General features: G+C 41.4%; 1 protein-coding gene across 4 annotated transcripts in view; it reads right to left on the reverse strand.

Annotated features, from left to right (window-relative positions):
* The window catches only part of TEAD1 (TEA domain transcription factor 1), a 163,607-nt gene extending 146,210 nt beyond the window's left edge, over positions 1 to 17,397 (reverse strand). For 2 of the 4 annotated variants that reach the window (XM_087744618.1, XM_087744628.1), the window contains exons 1-2: positions 17,086 to 17,396; positions 16,353 to 16,481 (exon numbers count right to left, since the gene is read on the reverse strand). The gene's annotated coding sequence lies outside the window, so the exon portion shown is untranslated. Of the gene's footprint in view, positions 1 to 16,352; positions 16,482 to 17,085 lie in introns of all 4 variants that reach the window. The other 2 variants (XM_087744652.1, XM_087744636.1) reach the window with 2 other exon arrangements.
* Positions 17,398 to 25,089: the final 7,692 nt, after the last annotated feature.

The raw sequence follows: 25,089 nt of genomic DNA on the forward strand, positions 1-25,089 counted from the left end.
TTACAATTTTTCTAAATGCTCTTAAGTAAAACAGAAACACCTTGCTGAGCCTGAAAAACCAAAGAGTTTGCAGGTGCAGTTAAATCAGGCACCTTTCAAATACACATTCTTCCTTATTCTGCAAAGCTTTCCCTTCTTCTTTGCCTACTGAGACTTCCATACTTCCGTTAGGCCAGGAAAGGGCAGCTACAGTATAAAACAGGCAGAGATAACCTAGACATTCAAGAGTGAGGTGCTCAAATCCACACCTCAATTTCCATACCTAATGACAGCTTTACCCCCACCCAAGTAAACTTCTAATTTTCCCTACTCAGATAAGGGAGATGCCATCCACCTCAATTTAGGCACAGAGGGTGGATAGCCAGGATCTCCCTCTGGAAGCCTTCAAAGGCATGCAGCTCTCTCCTCTGAATATACAGAGAAGTAGAAATTTTCCTTAGTAAGACTGGCTCACCAAGCACTGAAAATTTAGCAACAAATTAAGTACCCAGTCCTCTTAATTTGGACCATAGCCTCCAAGCTTGAGAACAGACGTTTTCCTTGAAGATGCAAATGATAAATTGCAAGTGTAACATTAAGGCATGAACCTACATCTACCGTAGTATTGTTAAAACAAGTATTAGCACAAATTCTGTGTTAGTGACAGTCATGTATTTTCCGTGCTTTCAATACTAACACCTGAGCTTAATTATTATATTTAGTGTCTAGGGCAGCAACACTTCCTACCCAGCACCCGTCATCAGTCCAGCAATTAATTGCATACCACTGACCTTCATAGAACACCATGGAAATTTTATTACTGTACAACTCAATTGCATTTCGTACAACACTGCCCCTTAACTATGTCATTATAAAAAAATCATGTGCTTACAAAAGGGATAGTTGAGCCAACTGAACTATTTATAATTTGCAAGAATAAAAAACATTTCACAAGGTTTGCAACATACATACAAAAAACGTTGCAGCCTTAATACAAGACAAATGTTACTAAGATTCACATTATAGACAAACGTGGAATGGAAAATATTCCCTGAAGTCATAATGGCAGGGTTATGCAGTATGCTATTTAAAAGCTATTCACCAACAATGTCCTTTTCCTTTTAGCCAGAACCCTATGGTAGAAATTCAACTGAAGAAAGTCAATTAATTGAAATTGTGGTTCTACAACTGAGGAATTGGATGTGTAAGATGAAGCAGCTGAAGGAAAGCACTACACTTTCATATACTATTCAGTACTCGAAGAGAGGGCTAGCAGCGATAGCCTACGTCTTCTACCTTGGAGTTACCTCTCTGCAAGTTTGCCACTTTGAGGGGGCTACATCCTGCTTATGTTCTGCCTTACTCTCTTCTCTCATTTTTAAGAAAATGCTACCGCTCAGCATATTTCTTCTAAGTTCAAGAGTCTCCTTGCTCCTTTCCAAACCAAAGGGTTCACAAAATAAATAATTATTGCATGAGTACTCTAATTTCAAATTGGAACACTAATGTAAGAGCTAATGTAAGTCAGGGCAAGACGACTTTCTCCCTGGATTCAAGGGCTGCATCCAGGATGAAATAACTTGTCACGCCCAGGATTTCAATGCTAGCTTCCAAGTTCCCAGACTCAAGTGACCGAGCAGGACACAGCCACGAACCTCCATACTAACACATCTGCACCAGTTGCAGACTCAGAGAAAGAAAGGGACTGGTGCAGCAGGCAGCATGGGCTTTTTGGAAGGTGTACACGTGCACTGAGGAGCCCCAGGAGCTGCTGGTTTGGTAGTTTGCACTGTCCTTGTGCACTTCTCAGTCATCCTCCAAATTTCTTACTGGAGCCACTAGTAGGCAGTGGGCTGGCAACATGTCCACGTGCACGGTGAGGTGAATCACCCATCCTCCAAAGTCAAAACCCAAAGAATATCAAGAGATAACTATGGAGTAAACTGGAGGTCACCACCAAGCTTTCTTGCAAGTCAAATGAGTAAGGTATTACACTTATTTTAAAATATCATATTTCCCAAACACCTTGTTCAATTTTCCACAAGCGATGAAAAAGCTTTTTACCATGACAAATTCCACACATCTCGGACAATGCATTTAATTTCACCAAAACCCAGTTACAGTTGGGATTACCGTATCAATCCAGTTTCAAACCTTTTTTGGTTAAAGATTTGTAACTTATACTGCCAATGACAGCAAGATTATCTAACAAACAAAACTCATCAATAACACTTTGCTTTGAAGAATTGCCTACACATTGAATGGATGATGTGTCCGAGGCAATTCAGAGCTATACGATGGTAGTGGTTTTGTTTTGTGTTTTTTTTTTTTAAGAACTTCATTAAAATTTTTCAGTTGAAATCAACAATTTATTACTGCTCATTTTCATAGATTCTTCCATTTCCACAATACAGCAGAGGAAACGTGAAGTGAAACTAGCTTCATTGTAATGAAAAAGGGATCTCATAATTTAATTCAGTTTGCTGCCTAATCACAAATGCACAGAAAGCACGAACTAGAGAAGAAATATGTAAAGTGATGCTACAACGTAGCATGCATAATTTAAAATCTCCTTTCCTGTAGAAGCCTGGGTTACAAATCAGACTGAAGAGTACAAACATAATTGAGATTACTGAAAAGTTGTGGGCATGGCTATGATTTGGAGGCAACAACACTGCCTGGTTTGAAACTAAACTCAAAATTCCTGTTGATTTTGCTGACACCTTGGCTTAGATAATCTTGAGGCCTGATCACAGAGCATAATTTTATATATACATATATATATATATAATATGCCTGGAATGACTTGCTGTATATCTTGATGTAAAAAGGAGTTAGAAAACGAATGCAAAGATGACAGACAAGCCTCCCCTCTCCCAGCCAGGAAAGCTATTATTGCCATCTCTTCAACACTTTCACTTCTGCCAGAACTCCCCTCTGCCCGCGTGGCCCCTCCAGATGTCCAAAGTATCTCCTCCAGACAGTACTGCTGAGCAGGCGGAGCGTGGATTAAACAGTATTAGATGTTCTTTCTGTCATTTTGTTTTCAGTAATTTAGAAAATTATTTTTCTTGTTGTGGATATTTTTAAATGGGGTGAGGGAGATGTTACAGAAAAAATAAGAATCTCCAAGATCAGAATACATCAGAAGCTCGACAACGCTTAACATGTCTCTGTGACCATGAATATGTACACAAACACACGCACATGCATGCACACACACATTAAGATTAAAGTCAAGTTTTTTGGAGGAGGCTCACAAAAAAATAAAAAAGCATGTTCAACAGGAAGAGTCTGTTTAATGTAGGAATTAACCAAGGCTCTTTCATTTGCATAATCACTTACAGCAACAGCAATTCTTGAAATTCTCCCATAAAAAATCGTGCTATATTTTGTCTAAAGCGACACATTCCTTGCAATTCACAGTGCCTTACTCATGCTGTTAATAAGATAAACTGTTACATGAGGCTTACAAATCCATTTAAATTGATTTTAATTAATGAATCAATCACTAGCCACTGATGACTTGGTCAACAGACAGCAAGCAGTTCAAAGCCCCAGGCCTCTAATCCCAAACCAAAATCCACATTAGAGCAACAAGACATCTCTCTGATCAATAGTAACACAAAGATATTCAGTTCATACACATTTAAAGTGTATGAACTTGATCAAAATGTATCTCCAGATCTTATGCATTACAATTCCCATATTCAGGACTGTTCAACTAGGAAAACAATATTAAATCATTTACATTTCTTTACAAGTGAAATAGATGAAATCAAGCACAACTATAACCTGCTTCTAAACTTTTAGATGCATATTCCACTTGAAGGTTTTTTCCTTTGTTCTTAAACAATCAGTTGTTTAACATTAATTAATAGAAAATCGCACTTTGTATGGTCACAAACATGAACAATGCCTATTACGTATGCTTTGATTCTGTGAAAATTCACTGCTATTCTCTGCTGCTGAAGTGCTTAAATTTTCCCTTAAACAGAAAACAAGAAAGAAGAAAGATTTCTGTCCCACAAGCAGCACGTAGAAGCAGCATGAAGAACATCCTTGTTATTTCAGTAAGTTAATTATTGTAATTATTGTTATTACAAGAAGTTAATTACAATGCAGTAAGTTAAATCCACAATAGGTGGTGTGATGCTGAACACCGCAATCCCTAAAGCATCAGCATCTGGCTCCCCATAGCAGAGGCAACACACCTGAGTGAGGCTTCTTCTCCTGTGTACACAAACAGCTGGGGCTCTAGCACAGCATCTGTGAATAAAGCACCACTTAAACTAGCCAAGAGAAAGGAAGAAATGATGCGTGCCTCCCTGGGAGCCTCCTTCCTGGATGTAAGCATCTAGCCCTTCTTTCCTTTTTCTTAAAACATGACAGAGAAGGAAGGGTGAGACAAGCCAGCTTGCCTCCAAAGCAGTCTAGCTGTTTATATAGCTGCTCTGTGCTAACCCCAAGCCACTCTGCTCACATGATGCTCTGCACTGCACAAGCTTGATGGCACAGATCTCTGCTTGCCTGGGACACGACTGTCTACTGAGCTCCCTTGCCTGATGCAGACCTGCCTCCAGAAGCAGAGCAGCAGGTACTTGGGGAAGTTTAGTATCAAAAACTGAGATCTCTACAAACTTCCTGTACCAGAGGAGTTGGGGCTGTGAGAATTGCAGTTATGGACCAGTTACTCTGTTTACATTTTTTTAAATGCTATCTGCACTTTCATGGCTCAATAGCATCCCATTAAATGTTCTAAGCAAAATCCCGATCCCACATAATCAACAAAGCAGCTTGCTTGGGTGCTTGCTGCCGCACCAAAAGTCCCAGCAACCCACCTCAGGAACAGTTCCATTATGACAAAACACATCCAGTGGCCTGTCCCTGGATGGATGCTACCAGCCCTACCATGGGAAAAAAGAGCAGTTGTCATGGGCCATCGGAAAAGTGCCTATGAAAACTGTGCTGACACAAACCTGTCAACCCAGAGAGGGGTCTCTTCCTCTTCCTCAAGGGCAACCTCACCCACAACTCAAAACAGTCCCTCAAAGGCTCCGTTGTCATTGTCTAAGCAAGGGATTGACCCTCTCCGGGTCTTTCCCATAAGCATGAAGTTGCATGGACAGAGGGAGGAGGTGGGAAAAGTCTATTACGGATACAGGTCTCCACATGAAACGGACCTCAGTGCCCAGCTGCCTTCAAGGTGGTCTGCGTTCCCTCCTTTTCCCCCAGCCCAATCCTCTTCCGTACTGCCCGACAAACACAAGACTCAAAAAGCACCACACTGGACACCAGTATGGGATGACCTGTGTCAGCCATTTGGCTCCAAAACTCTATAAATGACCACTGAGGTCAATTTACCAACACTGAACTGCACCAGCTAAGAAAGAATCCAACTTGTAGCTTGCTTTATTAAAGCAATTTCACATATTATCTAATACAAAAGACGTCATTGCCTAATGTGCAATAACTATTCTGCCTGTTTAAATGAAGAGCTCTGTATTTGTTTTTAATCAATACGTCATATACGGTTTAACCAATGCTGTCAAAAGTAACTTTTTAATGCAGTATCTCTCTAATTTATTTCTCCCAATACTTGTGTTCTTCCCCGTTTGTTATGAACAAATGATTTTTTGGAGGGAAGAACAAAAAGAATAATTAAAGAAGGTAGGTTTGGCTTTTATGTGCTGCTAATTAATTAGAGAGTTAAATTAACCAAATAATAAGTACAAGATACCAAACTATCTTTCATAATATTTAAGACAAACATAAAGGGTTGAATGCTTTCCAGGTGTAAACACATTAAGATCAACATTGTACCAAACCTGAATCTGGCCCAGTTAGCTCAAAAACATAAATAGTGCATCCTCTTGCACGGATGTTGTAGCGTGCAGGCACTCCACATTTAAAGAGACAGATTCTGCAGCCAACAATGCTCCACTGACATAGAGACAATCAATGTGTCCTTGATTATGAGGAGGCAAACAGTTTTCACTACAAAAAAGGAGACTGAAAAACAAATCATGTGTTTTTATTTTACAAGTTCCAAGTTTGGGTTGGGTTTTTTTCAAGCCCTTTTGGAGCACTGAAACAGAATAAAAATAGTTTGTTGCACAAGCATAAAACAAAGTAACTGCTAAATAAACATTTTAAATTTACTCCTATGTGTTCAGTTCTCATTCCCATTACTCTTCAGCAGTTGGGTGATATCACTAAAATATCTTCCCATTTTCTGATAAACTGATTAGATGGGTTTTGTCCGAGAATTGTGCCATAATGTGTTCCCTCTATTTCATATTCTGAATATCTCTGTTGGAAAATGTACTGCAGCACAGAATGTAGTATATGCCAATATATCCTGACATTCAAATCAAGACCACAAATTATAAACAGTTTCAGCAAATTGACTTGAGTGCCTTTGTTCCTCAGACATACATCTTCCTATTGCTTACAAAAGCAGCATATACTAACCACTAACACTGCTATAGCCAGTACTGGGAAAGGAAGTTATTGAAGCCTGGATTTCCTGCTTTCAGTCGTAGCCAAGAACTGTGAGGCTTGTAGTGGTTTCAGGAACTGACTCATCTAATGATTCATGGATAAGATACTGGTTTTAATATATTTCTGATCATAAGACTCAAACTTCAAAAACAGTTATGCTTAATTTTTATTTTAAAGTAAAAAAAAAGTACATAAATCAAGTAAACAAATATTGTCATGAGACACACTGCCTAATAATTATAAATGTGTTTTACAGTGCAGTCTGTTTTAAAAAAATAGTATGTTAAACTTCCTGGAAATTCATTTCAAGAGAATGTTGACAATGAATTCAAAATCCACTGTCAAAAACCCGAGTACTTTTGTTGCAATCCTGATACAGCTGAAATTCAAGCAGAGGACAGATGGGATATCAATTGCATTTTTAGATATACCCTTAGGTATGCATACATCTACTGCTACATATTAATCAATGAATCCTAGAGCTACTGTTGTTAATGCACATGGTTTCTTTAGCTGTGTATAGAAAGCATCATCAAAAGATCAGCTGGTAACAATACATTTGGGTGTTTGAAACAACAGGAAAGTTTTGTTCCAGGAGTGACCGGAGCTGCGGAGGTCAATCTTAAAGCAATGACTAACACTGGATCTCAAGTGCTCACAAACACACGCATTTTGTGCTAATTCAGAATTCAAAACCAGCCATTTTTACGCGTTTAGTTCTTCCAGAGGGAAGCATGCCCTCCAGCGCATCAAAATGCTTTTTGCCCACAACACAAATCTCATCAGTATGCTGTAACTTGAACTGCCAGGCTCTTGCACCTAAAAAATAGCTTGTGATGGAAGCTTAATTCTGCTAGGCTCATGTATGGAAAAGTACCGGTTTACTTTTTAATTTTTGAACTGCAAGCGGCAGCTACTCACACGCTACATACAGTGTTGCAGGGATGGAGGGGGATGTTGGCATTTCTATATTTCACCATGTGCACAACTAGCACAAAAAAAAGAAAACAAAATGCATGTTGCTTGGAGAAAAAAAAAAAAAAAAAACAGCAGTTAAAACAGTTGACAAGAAAAGGCCAAAGTGCGCTCAGTGGCTGGCAGTCATTTTATGGCTATAGTCCTACAGCAGATTTACTTAGATGACGTCAGTGGCTCCAATCCAGCTTTTCTTTGGTAGCATTTACCACTTGCCTCTTGAAGCCTCCACTATGCTACAGAGCAGTAGACCATAATCAAAATTCCCTTTGTGAAATAGAGTTTACCTCAGGGCACAGAGGCATTGCTAGCTGAATTGCAGGCTCTTCACCCTGTACTGAATGCCCAGAAATAAATAACCTACAATACTGTACTTTCCTTAATACAGAAGAACCATTAAAAGCAGCCTGCTACCTAAAAAAGGGTTCTTTAATTTGTTTCCAAAATCTCAGAGGCCAGAATATTAGTTAATTTTCCAAGCAACCAAGAACTATGATAATTCTACTACCCTTTGGACTTCTTTGTATTGTTTTTAGAGACTTTGGAAGATAAAGTTATTTATGCATCATTGTTTCACCAACAAAAAATATTACTAATGCTTAAGGCTAAAGTGAATTGATATAGGAAGCTGCATATTTTTAAATTGCATTTCAAGCGTGCCCCTTCAACTGCTTATCTACAACCGGTCAGTAAGCATATAGTAAATATGTCAAGAAGCAGAGCAAGAAATTACTAAGCATAAATAACAGTCAATTTAAAGAGCAAAATGCACATTATTTGGAGCTATGGATTTCCTATCACAAAACAATGACTGGAACCAATGAAACACTGGTAAAGCCAAGTCAAGCAGATACCAAATCAACTAAAACTTCACAGGCTCTGAAGTTCAACCAAAAACAAACAAACAAACAAACCAACCAACCAACCAAAAAACCAACCCCACAAACATACGAAAGATGCATCTTATTGTCTTATTGCACTAAATAAACATAGATTTGTTATGTTTTAACAGCCCCATCAGTCCAAAGACAACCATACTCATTATGGTCATAACTAGATACATTAGTGGACTGAAAACTGCCTCTCACAGTTAAGCACCTAGAAATTACTAATAAGGAAGATGCACACGTGCCTCACAGAGAACGGGAAGTCTCAATACCTCTCCTTTCCCAGCCTCTTTGCTTACCTTCCCCACAATCACACCAGAATGAGAGATCACAGGTCTAATCTGCAATGAGCCAGGATACAAAAAATGCTGTTATCATCCAACTGCATGAGTCACACCATGGACCTGAACTCTGAATCTGAATTTAAAACAGATTTAAAATTTGAGGTGACCCCCAAACCAGCATTAAGTGGACAGATGCTAGCATTTCATGTCCCTGCAGAGAAACTAAACACCTCTGTTAGCAGCCTTAGATGCCAAGCCAAGAGCAGGAAACCTTTCTCGTTTTATGCAGGTGTCCATGTTGACTCGGGCAGAGTAGTGAGGTGGGAGCACCACCTCTCACTTCACTGCCCACCTGGTTGGCCTCTAGGTGCTTTGTCAGCTCCTGCATTTTTCCATGCAGTTCATCTGGGTGGACTTCAGTGGGGCATTACAGAATGGCCACTGTTCCAGACTGTCATATTACTCTGTTCGAAAGGGAGAGGAAAAAATTTTCTTCTGTTTGACCTCCTTTCATTACTAAAAAAGTGGTGTCAGCAAACAGATTTAGAAGTTGATTGTAAATTTCTTTGAAAGAGAATCTGGTCCTTTTACGGGTCATTAAGGATCCTGGACATGAAAGACATTGTACAAGCACAAGTGGTCCTTTCTTTCCAATAGCTAGGGCAAAGAAGGAGTGGAAGCAGCACGGCGTCTGGGATAGGCAAAGAGACCCAACAGCAAGACCACTTCCGTGAGCAGTAGCAGAACAGAGAGGATAAGGAGGACCTGGCAAGATGGACAGCAAAAGGAGGGAAACAAAAAGCCACCATGATCCAAAGGAAGGAGAGCCTAATCAAGCGCTGCCCAAGAGCAAGTAAGTGCATACTCGAAGAAGGAGGAGGGTCTAGGCAACCAGAGACGGATGCAGTGCCCTGTAAGGAACAGCGAAACAGAGCCTGTAAGGCAGAAGACACAGAGGAATGTGCTGCAAGGTCAGAGAGCAAGGCGGACAGATCCAACCCTAAGGACATCACTGCAGCATTGAATGGAAGACTGTATTTATGGTTTGAGACTTTTCCTGCACCAAAATAATTACAGCCAAAGAAAGGCGGGGGTAGGGGGAAGATGAAGGAACTTCCATTGAGTCTTCAAGTCTTCTACAAGGCTTTCAGTTGATTGTGGAAAAAGCAGAAATAAAAAAATAAAAATCTTCAAAGATCAGCTGACAGCAGATATAGGGACACAACTGTTTTTAAAGGTTAATTTTTTTGAAAGAATAAAGGTAAAATCAGGGATGTGGAAAATGTAACTGTTTACAGAGTTTTGCTTTTTATTTTAAACTGTAAACCAGCTTTAGGACAAAAAGTGTGTACGCATGATGGTGGTAGATTAAATATGAATAAAATTTCCTTTCCCTCATTAAGTAATGTCTCCAAACACTATCTATTTTTTAATTGAGATACACATAACAGAGGCTTTAATCCACTAAACATCTATGAATTTACCTTTTTCTTCCAAAGTCTGTTCTGACATTTTCTCCCCTCAAAACTGAAATGTCATTCCCGAATTATAATCTCCCAACAGAAAGACAGCCATGTAAAAAAACATGCCAGCTAATTCCAAAAATAAGCACCATTGTTCACAGCACCATGAGGTGAATGAATGGCGAGAGATTCCACCAAGGGAATAACTGTGATGTCTATAATGTTAAGGAATAATTTGGCACCAAAAATACCCAAGGCCATACTGGTTGGTGATTCAAACACGAAGCATATCAAAACGCTACTGATAAGCTAAATTAACAGATAGCTTATCTGAAGCATATACTAGCCATATGGTGCCACAACTTCTGTTGCCTGTTGCTGGCATAACAATAGGCTACTGCAGTCTTAGACTGGAAGCACTATTTGACAAACTGTCAACAGCATTTTTATTTTTTTTGCAGAGCTCTAGGGCAATGGCGCACTCGCCTATTTGCATTTTTTTTTAAACAGGTGAACAAAGAGTAAACCAGATGTCAACTTTAGAAATCGAGCTGTCTGGATCAGGAGATTTAACAGAGGCAGGCATACTGCTACAGCTCAAATCTAGACAATGAGCTTTTCTAAAAACACTCTGGCCTAGGGGAGTGGCTATTTAAAACACTTGGCTTCTTTTATTTCAGCACTATGGAAGTGAATTCTGCTCTTAAGTGCCAGCTCAAATGAAGTCATTTTGTTTCACTGGAGCTTTCTTTGCATTTTAGAAATGTAGCATGTACTGTAGTAAAGGAAAAGACAAGTATGAAAAAAAATTCTGATTCTTTTTCAGCTAGAAGCTGGGTAAAATGGGGGGGTGGAAATCAACAATTTGATCACATAAAAAAATTCAAAAATCTGTGAAAGGATAATTCATGTGCAAGTTAAATGAAATTTATTTTTCCCTCATTAAAAAAAAAAAAAACAACAAAACAAAACACTTTTGAAAGCTTTAGAAAGGCCTGGTATTTACAACCCCTTCAAGATCCACAAAGACCAGGTGTGAACACTGACTGATAAGGAAGATTTACAATGGGATTTTAATACGTTACAGAAACACAGTCGGTTAATATTAAAAAAAACCATGAAAGTTGTCTTCTTGCTTTACTTAAGAAAATGAAATCTGTGTTATTTACATACTATTTCAGGAAATACCTTTTAATAACAACACAGTAATCCACTCAATCATTTCAAAAATTGACAAAATAAAAACTACTGTCAATCAATATGTAGTAGATCTGTCTATGGTATTCAATTATGAAAATGTGCTGTTAGTTGCGTTCTGTAGGAGTGTGAAAGACATAATGAGAAAAACAGATAACTTTCTGTTCTAATAGTCTGTTCTGCTTTGATAGGCAGTTATGGGAACATATTTATTTTCTGACTTATACCCAGCTAAGTATGTAGCATTTTTAGATTATCTTTTCAAATTGTTCTTGAACATTCTCAGTTAAAAAAAAAAAAAAAACAAAAAAAACACAACTCCTTTCATGTTAAGTTGAGATTGCACTTGAACTCTTTCCAAAAGCCAGAGCTGTACTGAATTATGATAATTAGAAAGCTGTGTGCATAAAAGGCAGCACAGTTGATGCATTTAAAAAAGTTCATGCCAGAGAATATAAGTTCAATATGTTCTCACATAATTAACATTTCCCATCATTAGCAGCAGTTTTCAGTTCATGTATCTGTAAAAACAACAGCACTCGTCATTGTTTTAGATTCCCAGTCAATAGCATTTTAATAGTTTTACACATAATCCTAAACTTTACTTCCCTTCCCCCTCCCAGCACACTGAGATTTCACATTCTACCTTCTGACCTGCTAGCAAATAAACTTGTATTTTGTGCTCATATGCTTCTGCTGCCATGCAGTCTATCTCCGATTCAAAAGTTTAGTGAAGAGCTAATAAGAGCTAGAAATCTAAGAAGGCCATTTGGAAAGGTACAACAGGATGCAGAGGGAATAATCACGTTGTTCCAGTAAACAATGACTAGAAGACAAAGAACAAAAAGTTGTAGGTGATACCTTCGACTGGACGGGAGCCAAACTAAAACGGGCTGCCTCTGAAGAACCCAGACACGGGCTGGAGGGACTAGGAAATGGGGTTGCAGCCCTGCACCAACCAGGCAAGCGCCTATAAAGCCTTTACACACTCTGCGGATTTTCATCGCGTTCTTGACGTACGTACAAAAATTCATCTAACAAATAAGGGCATGTAGCACATGACGGGTTACTCTTTGAGACATTCATAGACTTCCTGTGTAGAATATCTCAAATTAGTTGGTAGGAGACAGATTTTGACACAGGCTCGTTGTCTTCTTCCCTCCACTTCTTCAGTCCCTGTATTTTAAAATTAATATAATTCTGGTGGAACTTTAATAACCTGATATAGTATAAAAGTTGCTGAATCTGCATCAACATGGAGAGAAATTTTGGCTTGACCAATAACAAGATAAAACTCGCAGTGATTGCAGTGGGATTGGGATTTCATACATAAACAAGAGAGGTTCGGGGTATTAAATTAGAAAACTCCTAGCTGAATTTTATGCGACAAATCTGAGGAGCAGATTTGAAGATGGTGCCTCAAAGAATTAAAGTCTGCAACTTTTCACTCTCTTATGTTTTGGAAATGAGCAATCATTAAAACCAAACACAAAATTATTCCAGGAAATATTATTCCATCCTTGTTCCACTTGCAAAAGTCAAAAGGACTTTTGTGCAAGAACAGAGAGCAAGATATGGTCATAAAGTGGGAATTTATTGCAGAGATTTTTCTTCTAAAAATGTGTCTTCAGTGTGGCTTAGAGTCAGTTGGCTTTACAATAAATAATGCCATTAATCCGTTCATATATCACAGGATACAATTTAAATTATACCGTACTCGCACAAACTGCCACAAAACCTCTAACAGCTGTTTCTTTCAGGGAGATGATTTACCTCTTGCAGGTTCTAAAATTTTGTTGAGACTCACTTAATTTTTTTTTTAATAGTAAATTACTGTAGTTTAGAAATATAAAACATTCCTACTTGAGGCAAGCGCTAATGGCAAAGTGCAGCATGGTGACAAAACAGCAATTAAATCTCAAATCCCAGAAATAAGTAACTAATATTTCTCTCATGCAAAAGTAGGTCCCTCTGATGAACTAGGGATTTCAAAATCATGTTTAAAGGGCCAGTTTGCACCCTCATTACAGACAACCTAATACAGCAACAGGCCATATGAAGTCAATGGAATTAACCTGAATTTAGACCACATTTTGAAGAAGTCAGCCCTCGCCTGATATTTACACATGCTATAAATAAAAGCACAAATGGAATGAGCAACCAACTTTTAACAGAAATTTGCCTGCAAATTTTAGACAGATTACAAGCAAAGCAGAACATAAGCCCCATACAAAAATCTGAAAAAGCATGTGTGTCAAATCCGATATTCTTTTTAATCAAAGATACAGAATAACACCCATATCCTTCTTTAGACATCAAATATCATACTAACCATGTACATAAAGCATATGCTGTAAATATCTTAGTATTTGATCCAGCGAATGTTTATTCCTATGAGTCATCCCAGTCACTTTAACCTGAGTGAGGATTGGATCTAACAAACCTTTTCTTCTTAAATAAACGGAAACACTTCAGAAAGACAGTTTTTAAACCATCTCTGGAAAGATATAGCATTAATATTAACGTCACGAAGAAATACCAGATAAGAAGAGTGATGTATGCGTGTGCATATACAGTCAGAAACTACGTGTTCAAAACACAATGTTTGAAGGTAACCTTCTCCCAAACACACACATTCAGAACTGTACACAAAATCTTCGTGTTTTGGAAACAGTCTTAGGCACCTTCCAATAAAATCAGATTATTTCTAGTGAAATTGTTCCAACAGTGTAACCATCCTAGTTTATAGATTGAAAACTGACAGCTATCGTAATACACAATCACATATTTTTACCTTTCACTTTTTTTTAAGTGAAAGACATCAGAATTTCTCTGTAGCTCCAGAAGTCTTTATTACACTTTTGCCTGTACTATATCTTGAAAGTTTGCTTACAATACGATCTACAAAGATAGCTTAGAAAGAAAGAAGGAAGAAATCTTTTTTTCCCCTGCATGTAACTTAACTGAGCTTAACTTTTTCAGGCATGGACAAACAAAGCCTAAAAACCACTTTAACGATATCCAAAACCACTACACCGTCCAGCAACAACAACAACAAAAAAAACACTAGTTACAAGTTATACCAAACATGTTACACACATGCTTACACATCTCCACACATCACAATACGCTATCATTTCTCAGCTGGAAAATCACGGCGGGTCTAGTTCATAATTAAGTTTCTGTTGTTCTTTCTTAGCTGTTTTAATTAAAACTCCTTTAAGCAGAGGCTGTCTTTACTAAGACTCCTGTCAAATCACAATTTTTCCTCTGCTTCACTGCCCGTGTACATCCCACTTAGCACTGACTAAGAAACTGTACAGAATATAAAACCGTAATTTGAATCTCAAGAGCTGTTGTTACACTCTCCTGGGTGCAAAAGCTAATAATATTTACTTCACCAAAGCAGCATATGTAAAATTGATGCTCAAAATACACCTAACATGTTCAGCGACAAAGTACTTTCCAAAGGTATTTCTAGACTACTAAGAAGAAAAATTGAAATAAATCCTTTGCATCCAAAATTTCTGCTTGGTCAGCTGATAAAAACCTGCAGCAGACAAAATGCAGAATTATCCCTGCTGGTACAGAAAATACCTTATGACCTAATTAAAAACGAGTGTAGCGTGAAAAGACACATTTTACCATGAAGGTGAAAAATAAATGCCCCTCAAAAAAGTTTACCTTTAGTGAAAATCATTTTAGAAAGCTGATTTTAAAAACTTGCAAGTTCAAAATGTGACCCGAGTATAAAACCTTCAATTTTGTGTTTTAAGAACATTCACTGTATTAATTCCTGTACTTCTATTCCCAAATAAAGTACACATATGTGTATATTTATATATATCTACACACACACATATACAAACAAACATGCAAGCTTCCCTCCCGCCCCCAGAAGTAATTTAATATACAGGTCTGTGTCATTTTTGATAGTACCATCTTACCATCAGTACAATCTAATATCCCTGTAATGGTATTCCCCAACTATTTATAGAGACAGAATACATCATACATTACAGACACACATTCCCAATCTAGGGTTATAAGAAGAATCCTACAATAATTTTAAATTAAGTCCTAATGTAATTATAATAATTTTTGTTTTCATATTCAATTGCAGGTAGCACTTAGTTATTTACATGAATTTTCCTAAGAGGCATTCCCACAGAGATTTCCATGTCAGATGTACTGCATACTAACTGAACATTCAGCTAGAGAAAACAGTATTTTATCCATACAGCTCCAAACTTTGCCATTGTCCAGGTTAGCTATCTCTGTAAAACCGCTAACTGGCAATATTGCGTTTCTAAACTTTATCAGCACTAAGGGAAAGCAAATATGCTTCTGTTAGAGAGGAATACAGCTGTATAGGTACTTTTTTTTTTCCCTGAGGCTCTGCCATTTCAGCTTACATTTCTTATATGTACTATTTTACCTCAGAAGATGCCAGTACAATCTGATGTTTCTTGGCCTTTCTTTCCCAGATGGTGTTCAACAACGAACAGTTAAAAAAAATACTGGGAGCCATTTCCATTCAGAAGGTGCAGAACAGAACTGCTCCCTAACTTTCCAGCACTTCTGGAGGTCACTTTTCATTTCTTCATATCAAAGGCAGGCACTTGTTTCTAATAAGTTAACAACTCTCCTGAGAAACATGGGTGGCTGGTATTTCATTGTTTCATAAATATTTTTATACTGTAACACCATTCAACTTAAAACAGATTGCAAGAGGAGAAAAATCACGACTAGGATTATGTTCAACTGAGGCAGGAGCGTGAACTTTTTTACTTGGTAAAAACAGAGGTATTCTTTCCCCCCCTCGCTTTATTTCTCCTCGTCGTTTTTGTTTAGCTGTTTGGAGGGGGCCGCTTTGTTTTAATTTTGCTACAAAAGCCGTACTGTATAACTTTTTCCCTCCCCCTTGGAAGTGTACTTCCTTTGAAAACGCTCCTTCTGCGAACAAAGGCTGCCACCGGCCCTCCGCATCAGCACTGTGGACATCTGTAGAATAGATCTCTTCAAAACGTTACCGAGAAATAAAAAAACCCTATGGTTCCTACCGAAAGGAAGTTTTCCAGGGACAATCTCCTCGGTGTTGTTGTAACTACGACTTTGTCTTTTTTGGATACAATGTTTCTGCTGACTCCCGAAAATTTTCCACTTGAATGTGCAATTAACCAGCAGCAGCTCTGGAGAAGGAGAAGAAGCAGCGAAAAAGGACATTCCTTCTTTCATCTTTTAGAGGAAAATACAAGGGGGAAAGAAAGCGAAACTCGGGGCAGCAGACCGAGCAGAGCTCCGAGCCAGGCCGGGCCGCTCGGCAGCCCGCACCGCCGGGGGATCGCTCCTGAGGGCTGCGAGCGTCTGCGGCGAGCCCGGCGCTGCTCCTAACTTCTTGCTTCCCCGTGGAAAAAAATGTGAAAAATGCCAAGGATCGGTGCGCGAGTGTGTGTGTGTGTGCGTGCGTGCGTGTGTGTGTGCGCGCGTGTGTGTGCGCGCCCGGCTGCAGAGCGGTGACTCAGGCAACTAAGTGCGAGCAGCGGCGGCGAGGGGGAGCGGAGCGGCGCGGCGCGGGGCGGGCAGCAGCCGCCTGTTGCAGCTCCGGCCGCGGCCCCGCAGCGGCAGAAACTCCGCGGGAAACAACTTCTCCCCCCCCGCCGCGGCCCCTCTCCCGCCTGCCCCGGCACCTGCGGGGGCGCCGGCCCCCCGGGCCGACCCCGGCCGGGACCGACCTCCCGCCCCGCCGCACAAAGCGCCGGCGGCGCGGCGTGCGCGCCCGCGGCCCCCTCTTACCTCCGCGCCGCGGCCCCCCTCCGCGCACCGCCAGCGCGCCGCGCTCCGACGGCAAACTTCGCCCGCCGCCCCCGGGCCGCCCCGGCTATTTATGGCCCCGCGCCTATTTTTAATCCGCCGCTTGGCTATTTATACCGCGGCGGTAGGTTGCCGCGGGCCGGCGGACGGAGCCCTCGGAGGATGAGTTGCTGCCCGGCCGGCGGCGGGGCGGGCCGGGCTCCCGGCCGGGCTGCGCGGCGCCAGCGATGCGAGGAATGCGCGGAATGAGGGGAGGAATGAAATGAACGCGGGAGCGGGGCGGCCGCGGGGCGGAGCGCGGCCCGCCGCCCCCTGCGGCCGCGGGCGGGCGGGCGGGCGGGGCGGCGGGCGGGGCCTCCGCGCCGCGCTGACCTCATAGGGGAGCCCGCGGGGGGGGGGGCCCAGCGGAGGGGCGAGGGGAAGGGGCGACCGCGGCACCGCGCCGCCCGCCGGGCCTGGCCGGTGCCGTGCGGTGCGGTGCAACCGCGTCCCGCAACGGGGTTCGCAGTGCTTTGCAAAGGGCTTGCGACGGGGGTCTGCAACAGGGTGCGCAACGCTTTGCAACAGAGTTGCAAAGTATGGAGTTGCAACAGGGGTCTGCAATGAAGGTCTGCGATGGGCCACAGGAGCTGGCTCGGCCCTGGACCCTGGCGGATGGGGAGGCTCCCCCGGGAAGCCCAGCTTACCCACACGCACGTCCAAGCCCTGGGCACGCCACAGAGCCCTGTGCAAGCAAACCCCTGCCAGTCCCCAGGAAGTGCAGGCCTGGGCCTGGAAGGCCGCCTGCAGCACCCCAACAGAGCCCCGGAACAGGGGGGGGGCGGGAAGGCTTTGTATGCATCACACCCCAAACCAACGTGGACACAGCATGGCCCAGGGCTCCACAGTCTTCACCCTGAATCCAGGTCACGACCTTTCTCACAAAACTGGCCCCAGCTTCAGATTTCACAACGCAAGTTTTGCACCACTCCAGTTGTGAGCCTAAGCGCCACTAGACTATCTTTACCCTTCTTGTACTGGCGCAACCCATCCCCCAGACACACTCCCCAGGCGTTATCATGAGGCATGTCTCCTTCAGTTAACAATCCACTACCTTATGGAAATAATCGCAGGGCAGGCACAGCTGTTGTGCTTGTGAAAACTTGTATTTGCATAAGCAGAATGGATAACTGGACACCTTGGTGCCTGTTTGCGAAAGAAATTGCCTATTCTGATGTGCAAACATACATTTCTATCCACCTTTGAAAGTTTGCCCAGCAGGGCTACCACTTTTGGAGATATCAAGAAAATCACAGTACAGCCTCAGCAGAGCCACATGTTGGTGTCATCAGACAGCATTAACATGCTCACATCACATGTACGTTCATGACATGCTGGTGAATTCACAATAAATGCCCCGTATATTACTTGTGTACGACATTAAGAAAAGGTGCTGAGCACGTCTCTCTGTGAATACCAGAAACATGCTGGTCCTGGTGCTTTCCCAGTACCAATCTTGTAAGACAGCCCTGCTGACAACAGCCACCACTTGAGCCTGTGACTGACCCAGGAGCCCCTTGAAAATGAGTCGCTTGAAGCTCACGTTGCAGTTCATACAGAGGCTGCGACTGTTTTTTGCCTTTGTGGACCAGGCACAGAGTGTGTGGGACAGGCAGTGCAAGCAGAAGATGCAATGTTCCCACTGATCACATGAATTATACTGACTGAAATCTACTAAAACTCAACTCTACAGAAAAGGCGTTCAACAAGTAACAATATCAAACGGAGCCAAAGTTTGAGCAGGTGTTGGTCAAAGGATTAGAAGAATGCAAAAATAAACATATTTTAGGATATTTTTTCCCCACACCATTCCACACTGGCTGAAAAACATCCTCCCCAAAGTAGGCTGCAAGGAACCCCCTCACACACACACAGAATTTCTTTTCTCTTCCCCTCCTCCTTTCCACATAGCTCTAGTAATATTATCTAATAAGTGTCTAAGTGCCTGCACAATTTGTAAATTCCAGTCGCTTTGCAGATGTCTATACAAAAGCCATAGTCTCTTGAGTGTACACGAAGCTTATCGACTCTTTTCCAAAGCTTGAACAGAAAATCAGAAAAAACATTGCCCCTTAACACCTATACCACAGATTTTTTAGTCACTAGACTTAAACTCACTCCACTATGTTCACTGCATGCACAGAAATGTGAAATACCTTTAAATGAGTGTGATTTTTTTTTTCCATAAGGCTTGCAGAGAAAGTACCGAGAATACTGACTCTTAATTTCTATGCCTGTGCAGGGCCCAAAAGGTATCATAGCTCTGTACGCATGGAGGAAGAATAGCAAATTTTTGGAAAATGGATAAATAAAGTTTGAAAACTTCTTACCTTCAGCAGCTCTCACAAATGAAAGTGATGAAAAAATTGCAGGATTGTGCTCTCCTAGTGGAAAAGAAAAAAAAGGGTTTGTTTTTACACCCATGGTTGTGGAGGAACACGAATCAAACTTAAACCAGGTTGTAGCTGTTTGCCCATATCTGCAGACGGAGAGTTCAGTAGCTCTTTCGCCATTCAGAACCCTTTCAAGAAGAGTAATTAAATTTACCCAATGCCTGCGCATTTTGCTGTTAACTTCTAGCAGCAGGGACAGCTCACAAAATTCTGATTATTTCTCAGGTTCTGAAACTTTTTACATTAGTGTTCTTCACAGGCCGTGAAGCTCCAGATAAAACCAATAGCCACTGAAAACTGAGGTAGGGAAACTCTGTCAAATATTGATCTCTTGCCTCTTGGCCTATACATCCTGTAGGTCGTCATGACGTCATGTCATCATGTCATCTCATGCCGTGGCATGCCATGTCTACCATACCATATTGGCAGTCACTTCAAAAAATACATACCTGGAATCCCAATGAATTTCTGACAGAAAAAAATGGTGTACTGGGGGGAGAGAGGTCTGTGCGTTTTGACAGAAGGTTGGGATGAGGAAAGACATCATCAGTATCATCCAGCCTGTTAGTCCAGCGGCTGCCTTCATGAGAGGGTAGGCTTCTTTGGAGGCCCTGTGGATGAAGAAGGAAGGTACACTGGAGTCACATTCATGCACAGAGAACTTGCTCTGATGAACTGCCTGCCCTCTGTTTATTGATGAATGGCTTCTTCAGGCACACAGGTGCGCTGAGAATTACAAAAGCTGAAGAAAACAAAGGGACATTGGGACAAGCCCAGACAGGGGCGTTTCCTGGGGACAAATGCTTATCTCAGCTAGAAAGGAGACATACAAGTGAGGAATAAGGGAAAATATATTAAGAAAGAGAAAGACAGAGATTCAAGAGACAGACATGAATAAAAAGACTTCAGGGAGAGAGACTGGGGAAAGTGAAGAGACACAGAAAAGAGGAGAGAAGGGAAAGTGAGGAAGATAAATATTCGTGACTATAGAAGGAAGGCAGAAAGAATGAAAAGGAAGTTAAAAAGGGGGGATAAAGATGGAGAAAGGGAAACCTGCAGAAGAAAAGGAATCAATGGGGCAGAAAGAACAGCTGAAGGGAACCCAGCTGGGAGAGGAAGGGAAACTGTAGTTTATGAGAAGAAAACCAGGAAGCAGTAGGAACAGGAGATGGCAGTGAGGAAAGGGAGTCAGCTTAACCATGAAAGGAGGAAGGTAAGGAAGGGCAGAAAGAACAGGCAAAAGAATATACAATTAGAGACTAAAGATCTGTAGTACTATCAAGTCTTGCATTTGTCAGCAAAATATTATTTTGAGTGCAAGTCCTATTGAGACTGAGGCAGAGGCGAGTGTGACCATACTTAAAGATAAAATGGAGGCTGGATTGTGGTTTACATGCAGGAACCACTTTTGTCTTCATTAATGAGACCACTGATAGCAGGGGGCATTAGGGAGCCTAACAAGAGTTGTAGTTCTCTTCCTCTTTGACATTAGCTGTGCCAAGTACAAAGCACGTAACTTACATGTTTCATGCCAGCCACCCAAAGACAGATGATACTTTTAAGTCTCCCAGAGATGAAATGGTACCCAAAGATACAGGGTTAACAGAATTCCTAGTTTACTCTAGGAATAAGTAAACTCTAGTCTGCCCAGAGAGTACTGGCAGACGAAAACAAGATGGACTTTGCAAATTCTAGATCCAGAGCCCATTTTGGGCTTAGAATGAACCTCAAAGCTCAACAATGCTTGGATACAGCATTTTGGTTACAAGCACTGAAAAAATTTTAAAACTTTGTATTTGGATTGCAGTTCAGATTAGGAAAACCGCTAATCTCAGGAAATGCTTAAAAGCAGTATGTAGATTAGGGTTTATCTATAGTGTGCAAAGAATTAAATACCCAAATCAATGTGTTGTTGAACATGCCAACAAAAATACTACAGGGAAGCTGTAATGTAATGGAACAGAGCTCTCCATATTATAAATCTAGCTGCTGAGCTTTGTAAAGCAGCAGACAGTGTAAAAAATGAAAACAAGTAACAGTTTAATAATGAATTACAATAATTGAGTCGAGAGGAAGCCAGGACATGAACCACGGCCTCAGAGCCCAACTGAGTTAAAATAGTACAGAGTGGAAATATATAATTTCAGACAATTCTGGTTGCTTATTTCTAAAGGTGAACTGAGAGCTTTTTAAAATTACACGACCAGAGTCCAGGGCTGTGTATTTCTCCCATTGATGAAATCACTAACATCAAAATGGTGTGGCTCTTGTCCTGCTTTAAAGCAAACAATATAAGCACAGCAGCCTATTCCTTCTACTGATAGCAATAATTCTTAGCACCACTGATTGAAACAAATTACTGTGAAAACCACTTGGGTGGCTGGGCTTTTAAAAATATTTTGCACTACAAATTTTGTTGTGTTACCATTATTTTCTGCTGGGGGAAAAGGGAGAAAAAAATCCTATTCAAATTTCTAAAGAATCTCTTTTCTGTGATTCATCAAAATTTCAGCTTTCTGAGCACTTCTCAGCCTGCTTAATATGCAAATGGCATATTTTGTCCCCTCTCTTCACTTTGGCCCAGATTTGTAATGGTATTTAGATGCTTGAAGTTAGATGTAGGTATTTTTAATCCTCTTTGGTACCTAAGTGCCTAATTTCTTTTGACTTCAATGGTTTTTAGGTGGGTACCTATTCGGGGAAACCTCAATACTTATCTAGACACCTGAATAATAATAGTAATAGTAATAGCAATAAAAATAGCAACAACAATAATAATAAAAGACACCTTACTGTTTATCTTAACCACCTAAGTACTGGTACAGGCTTCCTCTGGATGATGCTCAAAACCTACATCCAAGGAATATTTCAAAGCACTTAAAAGCACCATCTGCTGTGAGATCTGTTGTACGAGGTCATTCACAAGCATTCATTTATCTCACCAAAATGACTCCACAGGTGACTTATACAGGGAGAGGCAGGGGCCAGACTTTCCTCTTTCCAAAGTGAATTATTTCTAAGTAGGCATTTTCCAGGCACCGAGAAGGACACACAAACACCATTCCTAGTGTCAGTTTATCCTAGCACATCCCTGTGGCAGCCTGGCTGGCTCTCTACCGCCTGCCTCTGCCTTGGAGGCTGCAGTGTGTCCTTCCGTGGGCAGGCCTTGCCTTTGTCCCCTGTGACACTGCTGCTTCCAAATCAGCCCGTGGCCACCTTGCCACCACCACAAAGCCAGTGGGTCCCACAGACCCGGCTCCCTGCTAGGCCCGGCCTGGGCGTCTGCCCACACCATTTGCATGGAAAGAAAGAAGCATGTTGTGGGATGGTAAAGTCATTAACCAACCGAATTTCAAAAAGCAGCAGCAAACACAGGAGTCGTTATACCATCTTAACACAAAAAATGGAAGATGTTTCACCAGAGAAAGTGCCAGGCAGCTTCACCAGAGATAACGACTCCTTCTGCAATAAGACAAATTCCACTTTCACAATCGATTTTGCTGAGACTGCAAAAGGTGTAGATCAGTGCAGCATTTGGACCTATCTGTTTATAAACAACTTCGTGCCTAAGCAGGCACTCTGGTGACATGAAGCCGCTGGCAAAAAGCTGAGCTGTGTTTCCTGCTGAGGCTTCTCAGCCCCAGGTCAGGAGTGCAAAGGCCGCTTCCCCTGTCACACCAAGGGCAGCATACATCGGCTCCCCTGGCTGCTGCTTCACCTAATCCCTGGAAAGCCACGTGGTAAGGAAGGATTTGCCAGGCTACCAAAACCAATGAACCATGAGTGACAGTGTCTAAAGTGAAAACAAACTGTCCCAGACAAGGAAGAATTGTTAACACTCCTTATCCATACAGAGTCCAAAGTATCATTGGAAGTCCTGATAAATACAAAACCAAACGTCATCTGAAGTGGAAGGGATACCCAACACATGACCAAGGCAGGCAGGACAGATTGCACACTGAAGGCCCAACTAGAATAGAGTTACCCTTATTTTACACTGATTTTTCCATTTCTCCATTCATAATGCAGGTAGAATAGCACATGGTAAATAAAACTGGGAGAAAACCAAAGTGAGAAAGTCTGATCTCTGCAGAGGTGTTAAGGTGATGTTGCTAAGAAAGGGAAAAGTCAGAAGAGATACGTCTTCTTGTCACGCTCTCTTCTATGTCATCTGCATAATGAGACCGGCAAAAGTACCTGATTTCCTCTTGCCTCATTATTTTCTCAGCGCATATTCTTCTGGTACAATATAGCCACCTGCAAAGCTCAGGGTTTGTTCAGGACAGAACAGGGGAGCTGAGAGAGCACAGCACTATTTCTGAGGCGATTCAAACCTAGCAGGATTCAGCCTTTCTGCTTTTGAAGGGGGGAAGCAGGAGAGGAGAGGTGAAGGAAAGGGACTCTTAGAAGAATATATTGCTATTCCTGTTAAACTTGAGCATTTGGATGTTCAAATGAGTATAAAAGGAAATCTAAAGAGACGTAATGCATTCCTTACTGCAACTAACCCTTGAAGGCCAGGCTTACATGGCTTTTCGGTAGGAAAATTACAAAGAGTAGTTTGCAGTTGGTTGGGCAATGAAAGAAGGAAAAATCACCTAAAGCTGCTGGGAAATCATAATGGTGTATGGGTATGTAGTTAGATGGACTCAGTTCATGGGGATAAGAACTACTGAATCAAGTTTCTGGAATGGCCATTACAGAATTTGTAGTAGTAAATATCACCATGTAAATCCCGACCTTTCCTCATCCTTCCCAGGGGGAACCACAAATACTTTTCATCTAGCCTGTATTTAGGAAGACAGTTTTGGAAACAGGAAAAAGAAAAGTCATCTGAAGATGTAGGAGCCACTGAAGCTAGCCAGTGCTCTATCAGAATAGGATCCCCACCTTTAATTTTAATATTGAACTGTCTTTTCTCTCACTGCTTTTTCTCTGCCGTGTTCCAGTAATGACAAACAGTAACTGAACTGACAGTGTTATTTCCTTGAAATTAAAACAACTGTTTAATGCTCTTAAAATTCAGAGTTTTACAGCTTTGCAGGCTCCAGTAGATGGACTGGCTGCTGTGAAGCTTAATCCTGATTGCAAATGCTCTCTTTGTTCTGGCTTTTCTGCTCATATGCTCATGATGTGTTACATCCCGTAGAGAGCCAGTCAGGACACATTGCCAGTGTTTGAAGTGGTCCATGGAAATGGAGAACCACCTCAAACAGGTATCCTGCTGGAAGAACAATGCCTCCCAAAGGTGGGGGAATAGCTGTACAGTCTTAATGAACAGGTTTTGGCAGAAGGAAGACAGGGACAACCGCAAGTCACACTAGTCGGTAAGTGTTCATGGCTCAGGGCTGTGTGCCACACAGGGCAAAGCACTCTGCCCACAGTGGGTGTCACAGGTAAGTGGGACACATGAGGAACTGTGAATCACAGGTCCTGTAAATATTCATTAAATAGTTGGGTAGAAGTGTGTCAAACAATGAGATGATGTAATGGACAAATGCTTATCATAAACATAGAGAATCCTGACCTCATTTCACGTATGATTTCATCTTAG

This window comes from Nipponia nippon, unplaced genomic scaffold, assembly GCF_047370975.1.
Source record: "Nipponia nippon isolate SJK-2023a ecotype South Korea unplaced genomic scaffold, ASM4737097v1 scaffold_10, whole genome shotgun sequence".
In the NCBI taxonomy this organism is placed as follows: Eukaryota; Metazoa; Chordata; class Aves; order Pelecaniformes; family Threskiornithidae; genus Nipponia; species Nipponia nippon.